The sequence below is a fragment of the Telopea speciosissima genome, chromosome 6 (genome assembly GCF_018873765.1).
Source record: "Telopea speciosissima isolate NSW1024214 ecotype Mountain lineage chromosome 6, Tspe_v1, whole genome shotgun sequence".
In the NCBI taxonomy this organism is placed as follows: Eukaryota; Viridiplantae; Streptophyta; class Magnoliopsida; order Proteales; family Proteaceae; genus Telopea; species Telopea speciosissima.
The window spans coordinates 19,552,636-19,577,188 of record NC_057921.1 but is presented as its reverse complement, the minus strand read 5'-3'; the positions used below and the strand labels follow the sequence as shown (position 1 = coordinate 19,577,188).

General features: G+C 40.2%; 1 non-coding gene across 1 annotated transcript; it reads left to right on the top strand.

The window, feature by feature from the left end:
- The first annotated feature begins 11,143 nt into the window (after window positions 1-11,143).
- On the top strand, window positions 11,144-11,250 carry LOC122666363. The gene has a single exon (XR_006333556.1). It is a non-coding gene; the product is annotated as a small nucleolar RNA R71 (small nucleolar RNA).
- Window positions 11,251-24,553: the final 13,303 nt, after the last annotated feature.

Here is a 24,553-nt window from a genome sequence, read left to right as displayed (position 1 = left end):
CAATTCATGTCTTCAATTTGGTTGTAATAATTTAATTCTAGTTTAGGTTTAAAGATTTCTAGTCTAAGTTCCTATGTTGATGACAAGACTTGGAGATTTAGAAGAGGAAGTCATGGTAAGTTTATTCAAGTGTTCATGCAAGGCTTAATTAATTCATGCAAGCAAGTTCAATCCGGTTCAAGCACATCCAGGTTTTTATTCTCTAAACCCTTAATCTCATTCTCCCTCTCTTTTATCTCATTCTCTCTTCTTCTTCTATCTCATTCTCCTTTTTCTTCTTTTATTTTTTATGTGGTTGTGATGTGTGGCTGCAATTTATCCTTTCCAATCCACGTTAGTTTGATAGGTTAGATGGGTATGTGTTAGGACGCCAATTTAATTCATGCCAATTTAATTCGTTAGATGCTTGTGAGTTAGGATCCATTAGTTTATTAGTTTAATTAGTTTAATTTAACACTTTAATTTGGTTCACTTTGCATTACTTTAAAGTGAGTAGAATAGGGTGGCGTATATCTCCTCGTGTTCAACCCGTAGCTACGATTGACCCGTACGCTTGCAGTATTATTTTAACTCAAACAAGTTTTTGGCGTCGTTGCCGGGGAGATTATTGTCCACTTTATTTTTCTGATTTTTAAGTAATTCGATGCTTTATTTTATTTTACCTTTTCTTCTAAAAAAAAAAAAAGTTTTTGAAAACCTCTTCTTGTTTCTCTTCTGTTTCAAATAGTGTGCGCCCAATCTAAAGTCCTTCATATGTTCCAACCCTTCATCTTTTGGTGTCCCTCATAGGATTAAGTTACCTATGACGCTACATCTTGACTTGGTTGGGTGGATTGGCATGTGACTTATCTTTGGAGGTGACCACTCTTGATAACAGGAAAGCAACATATTGAGTGATTTTGGAGACAAAAACGTATTGTAGTCCTCCACCCTACATTAGAATCCACTTGGAGTCACACGTAGGTGGCTATAGAAGACTATACGGGTTCCCTTGCTGTCAACCTATATGGCATCCTTACAACTTTGGAACCATTGTTTCGATTCTTGAGGGATAGATGCACCATCTACCTTGGACTCCCTCTTGTTTTTGGTGATTCTTTCTAAGTCTTTTATTTTATTTATATTTCTAAAGGAGACCTCATATCTATTTAGGTGGCTTCGATGTGGACTCGTGATTCAAGTAACTGTCTTATTAGAATACCACCTTCTCCACTACCTTTGACCCCACCTTTGACCATGGGTGACCAACAACCCAAGACTCTTAAGGATAGGTTCTACCCTACTAGGGCTGCACAGTCTTCTTGCATCAACTTGCCACCTGTTACAGGAAACAATTATGAACTCAAGACCAACTTCATTAGCATGCTACCCCACTTCCATGGGATGGCCAATGAAGATGCATATCTCTTCCTTAGGGAATTTGAGGAGGTCTGTGTTCTAATTAAGGTCCAAAATTTGACTGATGATGCAGTTAGGCTTAGGTTTATACCCTTTGTCCTGAAAGACTAGGCCAAGAAGTGGCTCTATGGACTGCTAACAAATTTCATTAATACATGGGATGAGTTCACCATTGCCTTCTTGAGAAAAATTTTCCCTCTTTACAAGACCGATACACTTAAGAGTGATATACTCCAGTTTAGGCAAAAACCAAAAGAGTCCTTTTCTAAATTCATGGAAAGATTCAAGGACCTCCTCTTAGAATGCCTTCACCATGGTTTTGACTTGTGGCAGCTATGCCAAATTATTTATGAGAGTATTGACTTTCAGACCAAGCAACTTGTAGAGCTTATGTATCCTGCAGGCTTTACCTCTTTTTTAGAGAAAAATGATACATGGACATTCTTAACCAACTTTGTTGATAAGACTAGGGAGTGCGAATCTTCCCAAGAGGCTAAAAGAACCACTAAAGGGTATCTTATTGAGGGTATGCCAGCCAAGGAGGCCAAACTTGACAGCCTCATAAAAAGGTTGGAGTCCATAGTTCTTAAAGAGTCTATCTCAGTTAACTAGGTCAACCATGTGTCTATATGCAGTTGGTGCCATACTCCTGGACATCTTTTGGAGGAATGTCCCAACACCTTTGTAGGCAATTCCAACACTGAGAATGTAAGTGCTCTCTACCAAAATAATCCATATAGCAATACTTACAACCCAGGATAGAGAAATCACTCTAATTTCTCCTGGAACCAAGGGAACCAAGCAGGTCCATCCAACTTTCACAATCAAGGCCAGCTTGGTGTCCAAAGGCCTAACTTTGCATCACAAAACTAAGGCATGTCTCCTAACCCCTTCCCCCCTCGTCCTCCTCTAAGACCTTCTATAAATTCTGCTAGGCCTCCTCTCCTTGCACCTTATCAGCAACCCCCAGGGTTTACCAATACAGGAGAAGCACCAAGAAATGGTGAGATGGAGAAAAGGATTTCCCTTATAGAGAAGCACTCACACAGATTGTCACAATCTTGCATGAGAGGAAAATAGGGAAGTTACCTAGCCAACCTGAGCCAAATCCTAGCCATCAGGTTCATATTCAGCAAGGTACCCAAGCTCCTCCACTCAACCAGGTACAAGGCCAACAGCTTCAAGGGCCCTCCAGCCAGGTTAATGCTGTATATGCTTTAAGGAGTGGCTATGAGTATCAATAGGCTAGTACACCTCAGTCTTTACCATTTCATACTCCTGTTGACTCTCCCCCTTCTGAAGAGACCGTTGTAGTGCCTACTGTTCTAGGTTCGTCCGATGAACGTGAAGAAATTTCAGATGATTTGGTTGAGGAAACCAAAGATGATTCTGTTGAGGAAGTTAAAAAGACCAACCTTGAAAGAATTTATACCCCACCTGCCCCTTTCCCAAATAGGTTGGTTAGCAAGAAGTCTCTGTCTGTGGAGAAGATATTAGATGTGTTCAAATAGGTTTAGGTGAATATCCCCTTATTGGATGCCATTGCCCAGATCCCCGCTTATGCTAAAGTCCTCAAAGACTTATGCACCCAAAAGCGGATCACTAATATGCCCAAAAAGGCATTCTTGGCTGTTAACATTAGTTCTCTCATCTCATAGCCAGTAGCGGCCAAGCATAAGGATCCTTGAAGCCCCACCATCTCTTGCACTATAGGCAATACCACTATCAATCATGCCATATTAGACCTTGATGCAACTGTGAACCTCTTACCCTTTTATGTCTACCAACAACTGGGATTGGGAGAACTGAAACCCACCAAAATCACTCTTTAGCTTGCAGATCGGTCGATTAAAGTTCCTAAGGGAATGATTGAGGATGTCCTGTTGAAGGTTGGGGAACTTATTTTTCCTGTGGATTTTATTGTTTTAGATACCCAACCTACTGCCAACTTCAAGGACCAAATCCCTATCATCTTGGGTAGGTCATTCCTAGCTACCAGTAATGCTTTAATCAATTGCAGGAATGGTCTCATGAAATTATCTTTTGGCAATACTTCTGTTGACTTCAATGTGTTTAGGTTGGGCAAGCAGCCTGATATGGATGAAGAGGTGCATATGCTTCAGGGATTTCCCAATGATGTTGACACTTTCTTTGAGATTAATTTTGATTCGGGATTTCAGGAATGTATGCAGCAATTGGAGGGTGTTGATGATACCCCCTTATCTGAGGTCTGGAGCATCCAACTACCTTTGGAGCCCCTTGGACCCCTATCCACCTTCATTCCCAAACCCTCCATTATTGAGCCCCCCACATTAGAGTTGAAGGCATTGCCCTCCAACCTCAAGTATGCCTTCCAAGGACATGATCATACTCTCCTATTATTATTGCTTTTGATTTGACTTCTATTCAGGAAGAAGAGTTGATTAAGCTTCTAAAGGACCATAAGAAAGCCATAGGTTGGACCATGTCTAACAACAAAGGTATTAGCCCCTCCATTGTTCAACATCGTATTCATCTGATGGAAAGTTCCAATCCTTCTAGGGAACCTCAAAGAAGGGCTAATCTTGTGATGAAAGAGGCAATCGAGAAAGAGATCCTAAAGTGCTTGGATCATGGCATTATTTATCCTATTTCTGATAGCCAATGGGTGAGTGTTGTGCAGGTTATGCCTAAGAAAGGAGGAGTCACTGTAGTTGAAAATGCCAATAATGAATTGACTCTAACCCGTATCCAAACGGGATGGAGAGTATGCATTGACTACAGAAAATTGAATGTGGCAACATGGAAGGACCACTTCCCCTTGCCTTTTATTGATTAGATGTTAGAGAGACTAGCTGGCCATGAATATTATTATTTTCTTGATGGATATGTAGGCTATAACCAAATCCCTACTGTTCTTGAGGACCAACACAAGACCACTTTCATATGCCCTTATGGAACTTTTGCTTACCGGCGTATGCCTTTTGGGCTTTGCAATGCCCCTGTTACATTCCAAAGGTGCATGATGAGTATCTTTTCTGATATGGTAGAGAACTTCTTAGAGGTATTTATGGATGATTTTTCTATTCATGGCTCTACCTTTTCTAATTGCTTGCATAACCTTTCTTTGGTTCTCAAAAGATGCATAGAAAAGAACTTGGTCTTGAATTGGGAGAAATGTCACTTCATGGTGAAGCAAGGCATAGTTCTTGGTCACATTGTATCCAAAGAGGGGATTAAGGTTGATAGATCTAAGGTGGATCTTACTGTCAATTTACCACCACCCAAGAGTGTGAAGGACATTAGATCTTGTTTGGGTCATGCAGGTTTTTATAGGAGATTTATCAAAGACTTTAGCCAGATAGCTAGACCTCTCACTTCCCTTTTGGCAAAGGACTGCCCATTTGATTTCTCTCCTGCGTGTCATAAGAGTTTTGAGCAATTGAAAAGAGCATTGACCTCAGCCCCCATTATTCAAGCTCCAAATTGGACAGTTCCATTTGAGCTTATGTGTGATGCCTCTGATTTTGCTATAGGGGCTGTTCTTGGGCAAAGAATCAACAAATTACCCCTTGTGATGTATTATACAAGTAGGACTCTTGATGATGCACAGCTTAATTATACCACCACAGAGAAAGAATTTTTAGCTGTTGTGTTTGCTTTAGAGAAGTTTAGGCCCTACTTGGTTGGATCATATGTAATTGTTTATACTGACCATGCAGCTATCAAATATCTTGTGCAAAAAAAAGATGCTAAGGCTCGCCTCATTAGGTGGGTCATTTTGTTGTAGGAATTTGATCTTAAAATTAAGGATAAGAAAGGGTGTTAAAATTTTGTTGCAGACCATCTATCCCGGCTGCCTAATTCTTTGATTGTTGATTCTCCAGTCAACGAGAACTTTCCTGATGAGTACCTGATAGCAGTGTCTAGTGAACCTTGGTTTGCTGACATTATCAATTATCTAGTTACGGGTGTAACACCTGCACATTGGTCCACCCAAGATAAGAATCATTTTTTTTCACAGGTGAAATATTTCTTTTGGGATGATCCTTATCTTTTTAAGACTTGTCCGGATCAAGTAATTCGAAGGTGTGTTTTTGATCATGAGCAACAATCTGTCTTATCTTTTTACCACGATCAGGCTTGTGGAGGCCACTTTGGGCCCAATAATACTGTGACCAAGGTTTTATAGTGTGGATTTTATTGGCCTAGTCTGTTTAAAGATGCTTTTACTTATTGTAAGGCGTGTTTTTCATGCCAATCTTTAGGACGTCTTTCTAGGAGGAATATGATGCCCCTCAACCCAATTTTGGTGGTTGAGGTTTTTAATGTATGGGGTATAGATTTCATGGGGCCTTTCCCTAATTCTTTTCGTAATCTGTACATATTACTTGCTGTGGACTATGTGTCCAAATGGATTGAGACAATTTCTTGTAAGATCAATGACCATAAGGTGATTGTGAAATTTCTGAAGGAGAACATTTTCTCCCATTTTGGTGCTCCCCGTGCTATCATTAGTGATTGGGGCAAATACTTTCGCAATCGTCCTTTTGAGACCCTCATGATAAAGTATGGTATCATCCATAAGTTGGCCACACCCGACCATTCCCAGACTAGTGGTCAGGTTGAGGTTTCAAATAGGCAGATAAAGTAAATTCTTGAGAAAACCATCAACTCGAACCGCAAGGATTGGTCTAACCGATTGGTAGATGCTTTGTGGGCCCATAGGATCGCCTTTAAGATCAATCTTGGTCAATTTTTGTACCTTTTGGTATATGGAAAGGCGTGTCACTTACCTATTGAGCTTGAGCACAAGGCCTTTTAGGCTATCAAGAAGCTTAACTTTGACCTACCCACTGCAGGTGTCCATAGGAAACTCCAACTATCTGAGTTGGAAGAGCTTAGGAATGAGGCATATGAGAATGCCTGGATTTACAAGGTAAACACCAAGGCTTTCCATGATAGGCACATTTTGAGAAAATCTTTTGAGGTAGGTCAGAAAGTTTTGTTGTACAATTCGCGTTTGCACATCTTTCCAGGTAAGCTACGTTCTAGATGGGATGACCCCTATATTGTTCCAATTGTTTATCCTCATAGGGCTGTTGAGGTTGCCAATCCTCGTACAGATGCTACTTTCAAGGTAAATGACCAAAGATTGAAACCATACATAGAGATGCCCACTCCACTTGTAGAAGAGGTCATGGATCTCCATGAGCCTCTTTACCTTAACCACTGATCTCCTGGTATGTATCCCCTCCCTTGTCCTTGTTCCTTCTTTTCTACATGCATTGGGGACATTGCATGAATTAAGTGTGTAGGGGGGGTGTGTTGGACTTGAATGGTGAATTTTATGAATTTTGATTATGGCGGTAGTATTGGTTGTGTGCATAAGTCTCTTTGATTACAAAGCAAGAGGAAGAGGGAATTAGGTGCCCTAACATGCGAAATAATAAACAAATCCTTTTTCAAGGACAGTAGTTGATTTGTATCCGATGAGAGGGATTGAGTTGGAAAATATGAGCGTTATTTCTTTTGATGGCTAGATTCCTCTATGTGTTTTATGGACCCTTTGATCTTTTGGCTAGTAGTTGAGACCAATTTGTTTGTGGTAAGGCAAGGCATGAAAGTGAATGAGAGAAGGGGAAAAAAAAAGAAAAAAAAAAGAAAAAACAAGAAAAGAAAGTGGAATTCCTTGGGACTAGACAGGGCACTGTGCCTCATGAAGCAGGGTGACTTGATCGAAATTCCTTGGAAGGAAACTCAAAAAAAACTCTTGCATCAATGTCTCAATGTCTTTTGGATATATGCAAAATGGGAAGCTACAAAGTCTTTGGTTGTCTAGTGTATGCTCCACCATGTCATTCAGGGAACAGTAGTGGAGTAGAAATAGAGTTTGTGATTGAGAAAGAAAAAAAAAAAACTTTTGCCTTAATGCCTGGAAAAAAAAAAGTATGGTAAAAAATACTCAAAGCCTAAGTCTTTGGTTCCATCAATGCTATGAGTGGTTTACTTGAAGGTGAGTAGTGTTCAGAACATATGAGGAGATCCCTGACCTTGATGCATGCTTGTTACTTAAATTGATGTCAGGTGATAAAATTCAAGTGTGGGGGAACCTTTGGCTCCTTGATCTTTAGTTGAGCACTCTTTGAGATTGTGTGCACTATCTTACTTATGCCATGAGAAAAATTTACATCATTCTTTTTGATTTATTGAATTTTGGGTGTATATTCAGTGCAAACACCCACGAGACACAACTCATCCACCAGGGGTAACCTAGGGGTTCAAAGGCTTGTTGCACATGCTAAGTGCAACCTTGATTCCTACGAAAGTGAGTTAGGATTTTTCGCATTCTAGGTTAGTTTTTCTTTTGCTTTACTTGAGGACAAGTAACATTCAAGTGTGGGGGAATTTGATGAGCACATTTATGTGTGAAATCTTAGGGCATAAAGCATACATTTTACCACATTGGACAGAGTTACTTTGGTGCTTTCTTGTGCTTTTCAGGTTTTGGGGTATTTTGGGCTATTCTGGACTATCAGGAGCTGTATGTCCCAAGTTACACGTAAAGTTGCCATTTTTCTTTTCATGGCTGTAAAGAGGACTAAATTTGGAGCAAGATGGACGTGACAGAACGTAAGTACGCATTCGTTTAGGCCTCCATGCAGTTGATTGTTCTTTTCAGCCCAAGAAAGGATAATGGATCAAAAAGGAGCTGTAGTGCAAGCTCATAGTCATTCTACCACTGCCCAAGGACATTTTTGACATTATATAAGATATTTCTAAGCAATGGTGGAGATCTACTACAAGTACAGGACCGTTATGGTGATTTTTAATTCTTGAAGAGAGAGAAGGACTGTTATCCACATGGAGGGATCCACACTGCCACTAGATTCCATTATTTTTGAAGGTCCACTACTGTCCATGATTTTTATTGGGCTGCACCCAGTGCTCCATAATTTTGCTTGAGGACATGATGGGCATTGCGTTATTTGATTGAGTGGAAATCCTAGTCATCACCCTTGCTCTCTCTCTCCTTCAACTTTTCAAGGGCACTTTTGGAATTCTACTTAGGATAGATTTCTTTTGAAAGATATTCTCTCATCTATGGAAGGTTGAAAGGTCAAAGATGCCTTGATCTCATTGCTTGGAGAAGATATCTACAAAGAAAAGGAAGCACAAGTTAGAACTAGAAAGTTACTTTTGTAAAAATAGAAGGTTTATGTAGCTAGGATTCTCTTCTCTCCCTCTTTCTATTTTTTCTCTTTTTTCTTGGGAGTCAAGCATTGTAAAGGAGGAAGGAGAAGGGAATATTCCCTTATTTTGGGTTTCCTCTCCCACTCTCTCTCCTCTCCACGATTTTTAGAAGGAGAGGAGCTCCCCCCCCCCCTCTTCTCCCTTCTCCCTACTTCCCCTATAAATACCCCATTATTTGGGTTGTAATTTGTTCAATTTTAGTTCAACATTAGTCCAATTTTTAGTGCAATTTTGAGTTCATTCACTTAGTGAAATTTCTTCTCTTCTTCTCCTAATTTGTAATTTTTGGCTTTCTAAGTTCTAGTTTATTTTTATGATTTTTATTTCATGGTTGTAATGCTTTTGATTCATACTTTCAATTCATGTCTTCAATTTGATTGTAATAATTTAATTCTAGTTTAGGTTTAAAGCTTTCTAGTCTGAGTTCCTATGTTGATGACAAGACTTGAAGATTTAGAAGAGGAATCCATGGTAAGTTTATTCAAGTGTTCATGCAAGGCTTAATTAATTCATGCAAGCAAGTTCAATCTGGTTCAAGCACATCCAGGTTTTTATTCTCTAAACCCTTGATCTCGTTCTCCCTCTCTTCTATCTCATTCTCTCTTCTTCTTCTATATCATTCTCCTTCTTCTTCTTTTATTTTTTTATGTGGTTGTGGTGTGTGGCTACAATTTATCCCTTCCAATCCGCATGAGTTTGATAGGTTATATGGATATGTGTTAGGACGTCAATTTAATTCGTTAGATGCTTGGGAGTTAGGATCCATTAGTTTATTAGTTTAATTAGTTTAATTTAACACTTTAATTTGGTTCACTTTGTATTACTTTAAAGTGAGTAAAATAGGGTGGCGTATATCTCTTCGTGTTTGACCTGTACGCTTGCGGTATTATTTTAACTCAAACAGCTATATCCATATCCAGGACAAGGAAGTCTACAAGAAAGTACAATTCTTCCACCTTCACTAAAACATCTTCTAACAACCCACGAGGTGTTTTGATTGAACGATCAGCCAACTGAAGGATAACCTCAGTGGGTTTCAAATCTCCTAAACCTAATCTGTCATAGACTGAACTAGGAAAGATATTCACACTAGCCCCTAAATCAAGTAGTGCCCTACTTATGGAGAGATCTCCAATGATGCAGGAAATAAGAGGCGCACCTAGATCCTTAAGCTTAGGGGGTAGGTGGCTGAAAATTACAGAGCTAACCTGTTCAGTCAAATGGACAGTCTTAGGGATTTGAGTTCTCAACTTACGCTTTTGGGTCCAGAGGTCTTTTAAAAATTTAGCGTAAGCAAGAACTTGCTTGATAGCATCCAAAAGGGGGAGATTGATGCGAACTTGTTGGAACAAGTCGATCATCTCTTGCATCTTTTCACCCTGTTTACCCTGAAGGGGGTAAGATGGTGTCTGAAGGGCTTGGGGAAAAGGGACCTTTGGAATGTAAGAATCAGGTGATGATCCCTCCACAATGGGAATATGCAGCCCTTTCCTTGGGAACTAATGAGTGATTTCTACAGGTGGTGTTTCAATAATGGACTCATGTGTTTCTACACCACCACAACTCAGCCTCTCCTTGGCTTTGAGACTTAGTAGGCAACGTCTCATTAGTGGCTAAGGGTGTATCAGGTTTTTCCACCCTTTTGCCGCTCCTTAGGCCTGTGACCGATTGGACTGGCTCTTTCCTTCGACCCGTTTGACTATTTGGGTTACCCATTGGCTGACTTGGAAATTGGCCAACCTCCCTCCTGCTTATAGCATCAGCTAGTTGACCTAGTTGGTTCTCTAGCTTATTAATGTACTGAGTATGTGAGTGTAGCAGCTATGTGTCCTGCTCGAGTCCACTTAATGCTTTTAGCACCTTTTTCTCAAAGGATTGATTCTATTGGGGTTGAGGATATGGTGGTTGTCCACCCCTATAGGCATTAGATTGAACATTAAATGGTGACCTATATGGTGGGTTAGGAGGATTATTAGGTACTGAGTTTCTCCATCAAAGGTTTGGGTGGTTTCGCCATCCAGGATTATAGGTATTGGAAAAAGGATCATTACCCGATTTAGGGAAACCTTGAGCCACTTATACCTGTTCCTGAACAAATTCAGAGTATTGTGCAGCCGAAGGGCAGTTCGTCACATAGTGACTAGGGCTAGCACATAGGGCACAAGCTTCAGTCTGATTGGATGGAGGGAAACTCATTGGGAAAGGGGACATAGAATGCTGTCCTACAGACATCAGATAGTCCAATTTCTTGGGCAGCATATCAACCTTAGCAATCATCTCTACAATTGGATTGATCTCATAGAGACCACCCTTCTTTGGTTGCCCTATGTGTGGAATCTCAGTCCGAGAGGCCGAAGCATGATGTTGGGAATTCTCACTAAGGGTTTCAAAAAGATCCCATGCTTCCGTCTCATTCGTGTGCATAAATGTTCCACCACAAGAGGAGTCTACCATCTGCCTATATCAGTCATGGAGGCCATCATAAAAGCACTGGACTAACTGACATTTCAGGACAGCGTGGTGGGGGCACTTCCTAAGTAATTCCTTGAGTCTCTCCCACGCTTCATGAAATTGTTCGCCCTCTAATTGGGAGAAACTAGTAATGGCTCTTCTAAGGCTATTAGTCCAGCCAATGGGAAAGAATTTTTTTAGAAATTCCTACTGCATTCCCTCCCATGTAGAAATCCTAACCAAATCTAGGGAATGGAGCCAGTGTTTGGCTTTGTCCTTTAGGGAAAATGGGAATAGGAGTAACTTTAGGGCATCTTCAGGGAGGTTTTGGAATTTGACTGTAGAGCACACCTCTAAGAACTCATCAAGATGCTTGTAAGGCTCCTCATTAGCAAGTCCATAATAAGATGGTAACATTTGTATGATGCTAGACTTGATCTCATATTGAGCAGCCTGAATGACAGGCAACTGAATACAAGATGCAAGGGTATAGGCAGTTTGAGCGAAGTGCTCACTCAGCAGCCTTCCTGGCTGGTTTTCGTCACCCATTTTATTATTATTATTCGTATCCTTAGGTCTAGCCACAGATCGCTCTATTTCTAGGTCAAGGGAAGTCAGGTTGGGGTGCAAAGAACGCCGACCATGCATAAAACACAACACCAGTTGAACGTGCTAATTAAACAAAAATTAAAACTAGTAATTTAAAATGTGATAACTAGTAAAAACAATTAATAAAAATAAAAATCTGAACTAAAAAGTAAAAAAAATAACTAAATTAAAACTAATGAAAATACTTACCTGGTGTTGGGGGTTGCGCAATTCCACGTGCTACCCCCGATGAACGGTTACACATATGATCTTAAGGGGCTGGGGGAATTAAAATTAAACCTAAACACCCAATCTAATGCTGGAATAAAAAAAAATTATTACATAAAATAACCCTAATTACATACAATTTAGGAATTAAAAAGTAAACCAAACAGACAGCTTGTCCTACTCGATCTACTCGGCTTGCTGCACAAACAAAGAGTGTTAGGTATACTAAATTTAACCTAATAAAGAGATTAAAAATTAAAAATTCTGGAATTATGAAATTAAAGCTAAAACAAAGTAACACAAAACAACTCAATAAATCTTAGCAACCGTGCTTCGGTTCTTCGGCAACGGCGCCAAAATTTGATCGTGTCGTTAATCGGTCAAAAATAAAATCCTAAATTAATCTAACAAGTAGTAAGTAAGGGGTCGATCTGCGGGGAACTGGAAGACTAAATTACTAAGATGATAAGATGAAAGTGATGAAAATTAAAATGCATTAAATCTGATTTTTAAACTAAGAACAAAAGAAACAAATCTAAATTAACAACGATATGCAAATACGGGAGAAGACTATCTTTAGGGTTCGAATCCCCAATGGGTTGCCATTCAATTCGGTTGCATGTTTCGATTTATTATAACCACAGGCCTAATAATACCACAGAATGTAGGGTTCCTCCTAGGTATGGACTATCTTGACGAGTACTATCGTCCTTTGCTTATAGGACTTGACATGCTTAGTTCGTTCAGCTATAATCCATCATCGGTACAACCACATAAGAACAAAATACCATTGCTTGAATGAAAAATAATGAATCACAGAAACAAAATTTTCAATAGAAACTAAATACATCAATTAAAATCATCCAAACAGGGATGGGGTCTCAACATCAAGCAATCAAGAATACAAACCAGAATTTTCAATAGCAAACACCATTAGTTCATCTACACCTAAAGACAGAGGGAACTTAGCCAATCATGGTGCTAAGAGACAAAGGGCAGCAATGTGACAATGATCTATGGCGATGAAGCTATTGGAACGGTGACCACTCCCTCCTCCCCTTGCCGAACCCAAGATCCAAAAACAAAAAAAACAAAAGAAGGAAGAAAAATAAAGAGAAGAAGAAGAGAAGAGGGCACGGTTTTTTTGCTTTTTTTTTTTTTGCAATGGGATCTGTCCGTGGATTTTACAGTTGGTGTTTTAAAAAGAAATTTAATAATATAAAAAGAAAAAGAAAGCATGAGAGATAGCGAGAATGAGGGAGATAGAGTATCCGTGAGGGAATTGGGAAATAGGTGGGAGATAGGATCTCAATCTGAATTCTGCCCATAATTTAATGAAATCCTCTTTAAATCAGTCCCCCTCCTCCACGTGAATAGGTTAGATGATTTTAAAAAGAAAAAGATAAGAATAATTTAATGAAACCCTCTTTAAATCAGTCCCCCTCCTCCACGTGAATAGGTTAGATGATTTTAAAAAGACAAAGATAAGAATAAAAGGGAATCCGGTTGGAATAGGAGAGTAAAAGAGAGGGAGAGAGAACGTGTGAAATGGGGAGCATATGGGAGTTAGAGGAGAGACTTTAGGGGATAAGAACTAGGAGAATAAAATAGATTTAGGAAAGGCAAACCGTGTGGTGTTTGAGAGAAGATGGGAAAGAAGTAGGGAATGAGAAGTGTAGGGTTTGAATAAAATAAAATAAAAAAAAAGGAAAGTGAATGGGAGAAAGAAGAAAAAGAAAAATAAATAAAATATAGATGATATATGGGAGAGAGAAAATAGGAGAGAAAATTCGTCCAACAATGAAGGAGGGGCCCACTTGTATTATGCCAGTCAATCTTCCCTGGTTTTGGGCTTAGGCTTGCATTTCAACTCATTTTCCAGCCCATTATTCTTTTCTGGCCCAAAAAGAATAATCGCATGAATGGACTCCAAAACCGATGCATACTTTTAATGTAACACATCCATCTTACTCAGAATTCAGCCCTCTTTGTAATCATGAAAAGAAACTGGACCACTTTACGTGTAAATTAGAAGATATGATGCTTGATAGTCCAAAATAGCATGAATAGCATAAAATACCCTTGTACCCTGAAAAAGACAGAAAATACCCAAGGTAGCTCCAGTTTAAGCAGATAAAAACGCAGAATTAAATGGAATAATTTCACACATAAATGTGCTCATCAGTACCACTCAAGTTGTATTTTTCGGCCTCAACCAAGTCGATTGGTAGTTTGCTCGCTCAAGACAATGAGACTGGTTTTGAACAGGCCATTTATTATTTAAGTTGTGCCTTGACCAATGTGGAAAGGAAGTATGTGCCCATTGAGAAGCTCTGTTTGACAGTATATTTCACCTGTACCAAACTCAGGTACTATTTTCTACCCACGACAGTGCTGGTCCTTTGTCAAACAGATGCCATCAAGTATATGCTTTCCAAGCCAATTATTAGGGGGCGAATAGGAAAATGGATGATGGCCTTAACAGAGTTCTCACTTCAATATGTTCCTCAGAAATCGGTCAAAGGCCAGGCCTTGGCCGACTTCCTCGCAGTGCATCCCCCAATTGAGTTAGGGGAGGCGAGCATGGATGAAGGGGTAAACGCCATTGCGTGATCTCCCTAGAGACTATTCTTTGATGGTTCCAGGACTAGTGCCTCAGCAAGGGCAAGGATAGTGTTGTTGCCTCCCGCCGGCGTTGAGACCCATCTCACCTTCCAACTTTGTTTTTCGTGCACCAATAACCAGGCCGAGTACAAAGCCTTGTTAATTGGCCTTAAAACGCTCAGCGCTATGGGTGTGAGGATAGAAATCATTGGTGATTCAAAGTTAGTCATTAAGCATTTAGCCAAGGAATACCGCTGCAAAAGCCAGGCTTTACTTCCATATTTTTCTATGGCTTAGCAGTGTTTGAGCAAGTTTGATGACACCTCAGTCAAGCACATTCCACTGGTGGAGAACATTATGGCAAATTGTCTGGCCCAAGCTACTTCAAGCATCTCGTATCCAAAGGGCGAGGTGGAAAAGTTTTCATCATCCAGAGAAAGACTTTCTCATACGTTCTAGATGACAAATTGTTTGAGGTAGGATGTTTGGACGTGGTTCAGCCGGATTGGAGATCTTCAGTCATCACTTTCTCTAGAATCTTGATGCTAAAGTCGACCGAAAGACAAGGTATCGAGCGCTAAATTATCTGTTATTGGGAGAGATAAGAGGTGTAGCTGGCAATTTTAGTAAGGTTTAAATCCCAGTCTACCCGAGAGCAGTCAGCGCTACCGTTAATCTCCTCCCCTGCGGCCCTGAAGCCCAAGAGAGCTCCCACTTCAAGAAGAGTAGGGCTCATCATCCCACAACTGAAATGAAAGGAGTTGGTCGAACGGGACCAAAAATGGAGAGCAGCCTGAAGGAGGTCAGCGTCACAGGGATAGTAGACGGTTGACATGTGAATGGCATCATAAATGCCAAGCTCCCTCCAGGACTTTTCTTTAACGGAGGACATCCTTTTCACCCAGTCGTTCCAGTCGGTGTACCTGCCAGCCCAATGCCCTTTTACAACAGCAGGCTTATACTTCAGGGTGGTACGAATGCCCCGTCAAAACAAAGGACGGTTGGCTAGGTGAGATGGGAAGTCTTTGATGGATTTAGTGGCTGAGGGGTCCTCAAAGATTGGACCTAAAACAAAGTGGCCAGAACGAGGAATAAGTACCTCCAAATTCACGGTAGGATGTAAACCAGCATGCCTCTCCTAGAGATGGTCGGCTACGGTTTGGGAACCACCGGCATCTTCCTTTGGGCTCATCCTTTCCTTCAAGTTGCAGAGAATCGGAGCATAAGTCATGATGATCCAAAGAAGAAGATGAGAGGGGCAGAGGAGAAGATGAGAGGTTGTATTGCAACTGGAGACGCTGAGGGGTTTAAGAAGGGTTTCTTTTTGAAACTCAAAAGAAGGAATGATGACTGCCTTGGGAAATGGCAAGGCTAACCCAAAGGGCATGAGCGCCGGATCATGATTGGGCCGCGTGTCCAGGTCAGTATTTTTCTAGGAGTTTTAATCACATTAGTTTACAGCGCATCAGAAGATATTTTTAAGCAAAACTGGAGCAGGCACGAGTCACGAGGGATCCCTAAATCAACCTCCCAACTTATGAGGGGCATTGTTACACTCAGATTTTGCTCCACTCCTTCACGGCCAAATGGAGGCACTCGGCCACGGGGTGACTCGACCAAGCGGATTGACCGAAGCACCTTGGCGCCTTTCGATCATGGTTGGGTTCATCGGCCAAGAGGCAAACGGTTAGCATCAATGATAGTTTTTAGCAGTTAAGACTTGGATGATGTGCTGACTCAAACGTGGCGGGGATGGTGGCCGATGAATAAGGAGACCGTTTCTTATGGTTACCTTTACTGTATAAAATAAGCTTGAAGAGCAAGAAAGCGGCATCAGTCAAACACATACCAAAACCTGCATTTACTTATCTTTACTTTCCTTTACTATTTTCTTTCCTTTTCCACGATGGTGTGAACCTAAGGTTTCTTGTATTTTGCTTTATGCACCCTTATGATTTGCACTGCAGATTGTTCACTACGAGTAATTTGAAGTGCAATTACAGTCCATTTTCAAGTCTCTTTGTTCTGTTATCTTTAAGAAGTCCTCGGAATACCGGGGCACGAGTAGAACTCTAGATCGCTGCAACGTTACAGGGTGTCCTATTCTCATTTGGCCCACCCCTCGTTGGCTGAAGGATTTTTGGCACAACAAAGTTTCAACAGTTTGTGGTTGGGAGAGTTATGAAGACTTCAACAAACTCGTTTCTATGTTGGTAGCAATTTGGTCGTAGAGTAGTGGTAGTGATACCAAGTTGTAAGCCTCATCAATTTTGGATTTGTCAAGTTGTAATGATTTCAACAAATGCATTTTGTAAAGTAAGTAATTTGATTTCTTCTTCTACTTCTTGGCATTGCAATCTTTGCATTTTTAAATGTCCTTGGATTACCAAGGCACTGGTAGAATCCATCTTCGCCTGGAACATGATCATTATAAGTTCCCTCAGTCTGTAACTGTCTCCAGACTGGAAGGAATTTTAGAGGAAACACCAGTTACTTCTGTTAGCCCCTGGAACCATAAACCCTAATTTTCAAACAAAACCCGAGACTATCAGATTACCAGTCGGCGAGTAAGAAAGATAATCTGATAGGATAACAGCGAGTCCGATAGGCCCAAAAAGCTAGTTTTGCCCATTTTTTGTTTTTTTACCTGATTATACCTGGGACCCGAGCTGGCCCCTAGAATTTTATTAAATCAAATAACTCAAATAAGCAATACAAGTGGGGGGGGGGACAACCTACCTTACCCCAAAACTAATACAAAATTCACTCAGGGAAACACTCTTAAAAAACCAACCCGAGACCCACATGACCTTTAAAATTGAAATACCGATAAACCAACCTTGTCTTCCCTCACTATAACTTTGAGGTCCTTGGGAAGGGTTGAGTAAGACTGAAAGGAATAATTACCATTAATTGAGCAAGCTAAATTAGCCAGCCAATCAGTCGCTCAATTGCTTTCCTTGAAGGCAAAAGAACCTCAAGCACAGAGGGAGGCACAAAGACCTGACACTTCCTGGACCAATCCCAACAATTCCACAAGCTGCAAAAATTATTGCTAATTTGATTCACAATCAACAGAATCCAAGTTAACCACAAAATCAAAACCCAACTCATCGCACATGCGGAGCCCATCCCTGAGCGCACGTAGCTCAGCCACAAAATTAGTTTTTCCCATTTTCATAGGCAGAATCCAATGAGAAGGGTTGGATGAGACCTATGAGGACTCTAACTTATTCTAATCCCTCTTATGGACAGATGATCATGATGCGAGTGTTTCAATGAAACCAATGTGAGTGAATTCTACTTTGAGATTATCTTTCCAGCCCTATGTGTGAACATACTTGTATAAATACCTTGGATAGTATGATAATCTGTTTTGATGGTGGGAGCTTCAATATAATTTTCTGGATAGATGGATGTGATGACATGGGTTATGGAATGATTGAATAATGTGCATTGTAGGAATATTTCATTAAATGAAATGTGATATGTACATAGTAGGTAACCTATTTGTGTGGAATGAATGAGATAGGTTACGAATATAATTATTGTTGTAAGATTAGTGTGAAAGGTTGAAAACTAACTAAATATGATGACTTGTGTGACTTCCATTCATAATAAACGTGGTGTGAGATTACTTGCACGTGGTACTTCAATGTGTTAATCATATTTGTCATGAATTGATATGGTAAGCCACCTCATTCGATGAGTGAGTACGACAGTGATAGGAATTGTGAGAAATATTTGTGAGATTTCCTTATTCAACGGGTAAGTTATGAGGTGAGAGGGATAATGTAATTGGTATACCTCATCAAACAGAGGAAGTTATCGGATGAGAGGGTATTCATGGTGTACCTCATCCAACGGTGGAAGTTATGGGATGAAGAGTACAATGATATGTGGCCACGTGATCATCGGCATGAGGTGAGAAGTTAATAAGAGAGAGATTTTAGTATGCTTCATGTATGGAGAGCATTGTGATATGTGACTACGATGAATGTTTATTTTTGGGTGCAGTCACTAGTACATTTCACCCGGGGTAAGTATGGTAATGACTAGTCATCAATATGATTTTATTGTGATAATATTCTGATGGGTATATTCTATAACCTTATTATATATTCTAATATAAGTCCACTTGAATAAGGAATCAGGCTGTGGTGGGTCCCACTAGATAGAACCCATCTAACCTAAAACCCTAGTCTTTCCTATAAATACTAGTTGAAGGCAGCAACCTGTTTATTCAAAACTTGATATGCAGGGTGTATTGCTTTAAGCAACTTTGTGTTTAAACCCAAAACCCTAACAATCTTAAAGCAATATTTTTCTCTCCTCGATTGAACGATTACCTTTTCCGAATTTTCGGAATCACGATTTTGATTTTTTGTGGGATCGACTCTGGTGTTCGTCTTCAAAGCTTTTGGTTGATTTACTCACAAAAGGACAAAATGGAATTGACTTTGGTGTTCAAATCACGGTTTTAGTTTTTCTTGTGCGATCGGCTTTGGTGATCGGAATCATGGATCTGGCCTCTCATGTGATCGGTTTTGCTATTTGTCTTCAATGCTTTGTGTCACACCCCAAACCACCCCCTGGGAGGATTAAGTAGGTGACCCGAATTGTGTAACGGCAATCCGCCAAATCCCACGGATCCAGAAGCAGTGCTTACATTCACGAAACCACATTCATCACTTTACCAAAAGTAAGATCAGAGTGCTACAGATAAACTACAATTGCAATAACAAATAGAAAGCGTAGCGATACGGGAAATGATGATAATATATACATAGATAAGTTTGATACATTACCCAACAACCCACAAACTAGGAAGCAAAGCTGACAAGAAACAAACCAAAGTAAATACATACATAAATATATACAGGGTGAGCTAACTCAACCCCAAAAAGGAAAAGAAAGACGACTACAACAGAACCACAGTCAGAACGGGGATAAACTGCTAACAAAAACAAAAAGGAGTCCCCAAGTCAAAACATCAAGTGCACTCTTCAACGGTCTTCATCAATGACCACCGAGAACGCACGCATCATCGGCACGACCTCCTTCGGGGGTCATACCAATATCATCATAATAATTAGGGCTCGCCTCCTTGTAATGAGCCTCCATGCCACAACGGCATTGATCTGCAAAATCATCTAAGAAAAATAATGTATAACAGAGTGTGAGCCCCACTGAGCTCGTGAGAAAAATATATCATCATACATGCACGTGCAACCACAATTCACATGATCCTACATGATATGCAAGCCCAGATTATTTATTAGCCACCTAGCATTACAACTAAGTCAGGTATGTGCTGCTACAATCCCCAATACATGTATCCCTGGTGCGGGCTTCTAACTCCTTCCCGCGATACACCCATTGAGTTGTCAGAGAGGACCAGTCAGCTCCCGTATTCGTTCACTAAGGTCAACCCAACCAGCCCTCTGTGATTAACCTGTAGGGTAATCCATCACATTTCTCATTTCTTTTCTTTTCTGGCATATAGCCCGGCATATAGCTCAGAATCACCATTCCGGTGTAATCACATTTCTTTTCATTTCATTTCTTTTCTTTTCACATATTCACATATGGTCACCCTCACAGGCATCCAACACCAAAACCCCTGTTGGCAAGGGTGCGTAGCACGGGTCATAAAACTCTAACCCCATGTCTATATGGCATCGTATGAGTTGGGTGGTATCAACCGCATCCCATTCTATGGGCTACCATAGGCCTCATTTCCAAGCCGACTACGGCATCTAGTCTAACAATCACAATCATCATGTAAGATTCAAAGTGTTGATAAACAGACAATCATTGTTCAAAAATTGAGTAAATGAACAGAAATTAAATATCATAGCATTTAAGATTTTATAATTATTTGCCGGCATATAGTTACACATACATATATGACAATACTTCACTCACCTGAGTTTGGTTCTAGAAACTCGATTGCAAACTCAGTCCCGACAGCAGCCTGGTTGTTGACCTCGAGCGCGGGATCAAATCCTAGATGTAAATAAAAAACTGTCATGTTAAGTTTCCAATCTGTCCCTAGCAGTCCTACGGTTAACCTAAGCTTACTAGGTTGACCCGGTGTTCAATTGGTACTCACTTAGAATCACTGGGCCTTAGGCTCATGTCCCGGTGCATTATCCAGAGTTAGTGGTCTAGGGGTAAAATAGTCATTCTTCACAACTGTACCTGATCCTAGGTCAGATTGAGTTCATAGTGCTGTCCACAGCTTGTCTGTGCTATAGGACTAGGCACAGCAGGGTTTCCTTCACCTGCGGGGCCCACTTGGGTTCCAAAGCATTTCCTTTATAAGGGCAGATGTGGAAAAGGGCATTTAGGTCATTTCTCATCTTGCCACAGCGTTTCATGGCCAATGGGTGAGGTTCTCAAAGCCAGATCAACATTTTTGTCTATTTCCTTTCACTGGGCGATGGCTCTGGGCGTTGGGTGCATCGCCCAGAGTCTGCAATCGACATTGGGCTGAGATTCCAAGGTTGGGCTTTGTGGTCAGTGTTCAAATTTGATCCCCATGCATGTTAGGGTGCTATGTAGTCCTAGGGGTGACCTCCATTTTGGTCCAAATGGATCTTCCATCAGACCCACCATTTGGCTGCTAGAGGCTGCCCAGACAACCCAGTGAATAGTGTCACAGGGTTTTCTCCAAGCATGAACCTCAATTTCAGCCACATGCAAGGCTGGAAACAGATGTAATTTGGTGATTCATGGCTGCAATCACCTAGGGTTAGGTCTATGCAGCCATAGCTTGTTTCTAGGATTCTAAATCACAAAGCAACAGAGCATCTGGGGCAGTACAGCTGTGCACAGCCAGATTCGGCTCCCAAGAACAGTGTTATATCCTATTAAAATCCAATAAAAATCACAGATCTCCCATGCTTTAAGCTTGCATGGCAGACCTGGAGCTGTCCAGGGCAAACCCTAGCTGTTCTAGGCTGCCCAGGGAGCAAGAAGCCATTCAAAACTCAGAGATCTTAAGAGGATAACAGGTTTTTATGAAGATTTATACCTGTCCAAGTGAGAGAACTCGATCCAAGCTTGGATGGGGGTGGCAGCCTTCAATCCCCTTCCGTCTTCTTCTTCTTCTCCTTCCTCTTCTTTCTCTCTTTTCTTTCCTCTCATCTCTCCCACGAATTGAATAGTGCTAAGGACTCTAAATGAGCCCAAGACATTCCTATTTATAGGCCCAGCCCTCACTTAGGCTTGTTTGGTTATTAAGGCCTATCTTGAAAATGAGTTTTTAAACTGATTCTGAGTGATTCTGGGCACATTGGTGGGGTCCATAGTGAACTAAGGGTTTGAGGTGGTCCCTCAAACTCCCCTCTATCTATGGAGGGTGCCCATGTTCATGTTGGGTGGTCCCCATAATTAAAAATTTATTAAAATGTGTTGTTACACTCACTGGGCAATTTCACTGGGCCTTGTCTGCATCTCCCAGTACCATCATCCAGAGAATTCCAGCAAGTTGAAATTCAGTGGGGCTTGCACAAGGGTTTGACCCTTGATCAGGGCATTGTCCCCACATGTCTTTTAGAGGTTTTTACACACTTTTTCAGAAGTGGATCCCATATCTATGGGGAAGGGAGAGATTACCTGGGGTTCTGGCCATACATCATGCTATGAGTTATGCATTTGCAGGGGTCTGCTATCCACCTAATAACAGGCATGTAGGATGATCCACACAGGGTTTCCTCATCAATCCAAATCACTGGAGTGATACTCCACAGTGTTCTTGGTTGCCTGATCAGGGGTTCCTGTCCTTCAATCAAAATCCCAGTCAGTCAAGTGCAAGGTTTAACACTTTGGTTGTTGATTAGAGAAAACAAAAAGGTTTTCTTTTTGTCAGAAGACTTTGCCAAAAGCTTTGATTGTTTTGATTATTAAAAAAAAAAAAAAAGCTAAATAGAACGTTGTCAGAAAGCTCTCTTCTCTTCAAAGCTTTTGTTGATTAAAAAAAAAATAGGCCAAAAGGAACGTTGTCAGAAAGCTCTCTTCTCTTCAAAGCTTTTGGTTAATTAAAAAAAAAGGAGAAGAAGACAACAAAAGAAAAAACTCCTTTGGCAAAAAGCCTTTTGTCAAGTTTTTATACAAAGTTTTTTGGCTTCGGTCACTAGCCAGCACCAGCGTCAACGCTAGTGACCAGCGAGATCCACTGGGTCCCCGTCGGTTGTACTTGATCCACCGTATCCTTCGCTTCTTCTTTTACTAGGTGCGATTGTTTTGCTTTAAATATTTTTTTTTAGCAATCTTGAGATGGAGAAACATGCCATTTCGTTTGAGATGATCAAACTGGAAACTTTTACTGGATCTGAGTTCAATGCATAGAAAAGGAAGACTCGATTTGGTCTAAAATATTTGAACGTGTTCTATACTGTAACGAGTATTTTCAAAGACTGCATTGATATTGAGGACTCTCAATGGGTTAGTGATGAAGACTTTTACAAAGATTATTTGTTGAATTGCTTATCAGATAGACTTGCAAAAACTTACAGTAAATTTGAAACTGCAAAAGAGATCTGGGATACTTTAGACGCCCAATTTAAGAAGGAGGGTGAACTATCCAAAACTCACCTGGTGGATAAGTTCATGAACTTCAAATTTCAGGGAGACAAGGCAATCCTCCCTCAAGTTACTGATCTTGAAAATTTATAGTCTAAACTAAACCTAGAAAAAATATCTGTTTGTGATGCATTCCTAATTGGTGCTATTATTTTAAAGTTACTTTCGACTTGGCATTCCTTTAAAATTGAAATGTATAGAAAGAAAGTGCAAGTGGGACTGGATAATCTCAAGCGATTCATTAGAATCAAAGATGAGAACAGGGCTAGGAATAACTTGGAGATGGTTAAACAACAACAATCAGCTGCTAAAATGGTTTTCCATCCCAAGAAATTTTCTAAGAAATCCAAGCCACTTAAAAGTGAACCAAAGCAGTTGGAGGCCAAAAAGACTACTTTCACAAAAAAATGGCAAGTGCCACAACTGTGTTAAGTGGGATCACTATGCATCTGAGTGTAGACACCTTAAAAAGGGGGATTCTGACACACCAAAGAAAGAAGTCCACATGATGGTAGATAAGACTGAGCATACAAATTTTGTTTCCATAGTTGGAAAGGATGAGGCCAGATCTTCTTCAGATTAGTGGTTGAATTCTGGAGTAACCTGTCATGTATACAATAATAGGAATTTGCTGATTGAGAAAGCCAAAATATCAGAGACGGTTACAGTTACCAATGGAGCATCAGTGGAGGTGACTCAGAAAGGAATTACAAATCTGATCTTGTCTTCATGTAAGACTTTAATTTTGAAAGATGCTAAAGTAGTTTATGATTTTGGAAAGAATTTAATTTCACTTACACTATTATGTGATGCTGGCATGTGTGTTTCTTTTTATGGTGGTAAAGTAACTTTTTTTTGTTAACTCTCATTATTTTGGTTGTGCTTATTTAGTCAGTGGCATGTATAGATTAAGTTTAGCAAATGAGACAATTAATCAAGTTAGTTCAAATTTGTTTGATCCTAAAATATTACATTACAGATTAGGACATGTGAATTATAGAAAATTGCTCAAATTAGCTAAAACTCATAATTTGCCATTAGACACTTCGATTAAATTTGACAAATTTGAAGTGTGTGCTCAAACCAAATTATTAGAAAACCTTTCCGTTTGGTTTCTAGGAGTACACAACTTCTTGAATTAATACATTCTGATCTTTGTGATTTTAAAAGTTTCACTATCAGAGGTGGTAGGAAGTATTTAATTACTTTTATAGATGACTTTTTTAGGTATTGTCATATTTATCTGTTAAAATCGTAAGATGAAGCTTTTGAAAAATTTAAAATTTTTAGGAACAGAGTAGAAAATCAGTTGAACTTAAAGATTAAAAGACTTAGAAGTGATAGAGAAGGAGAATATAAATTGTCAGAGTTCAAGAAATTTGTGTCTCTTAAGGCATAATACTTGAAATTACTACTCCTTACTCGCCTCAATCAAACAGCATAGTTGAAGAACGTTGACAGA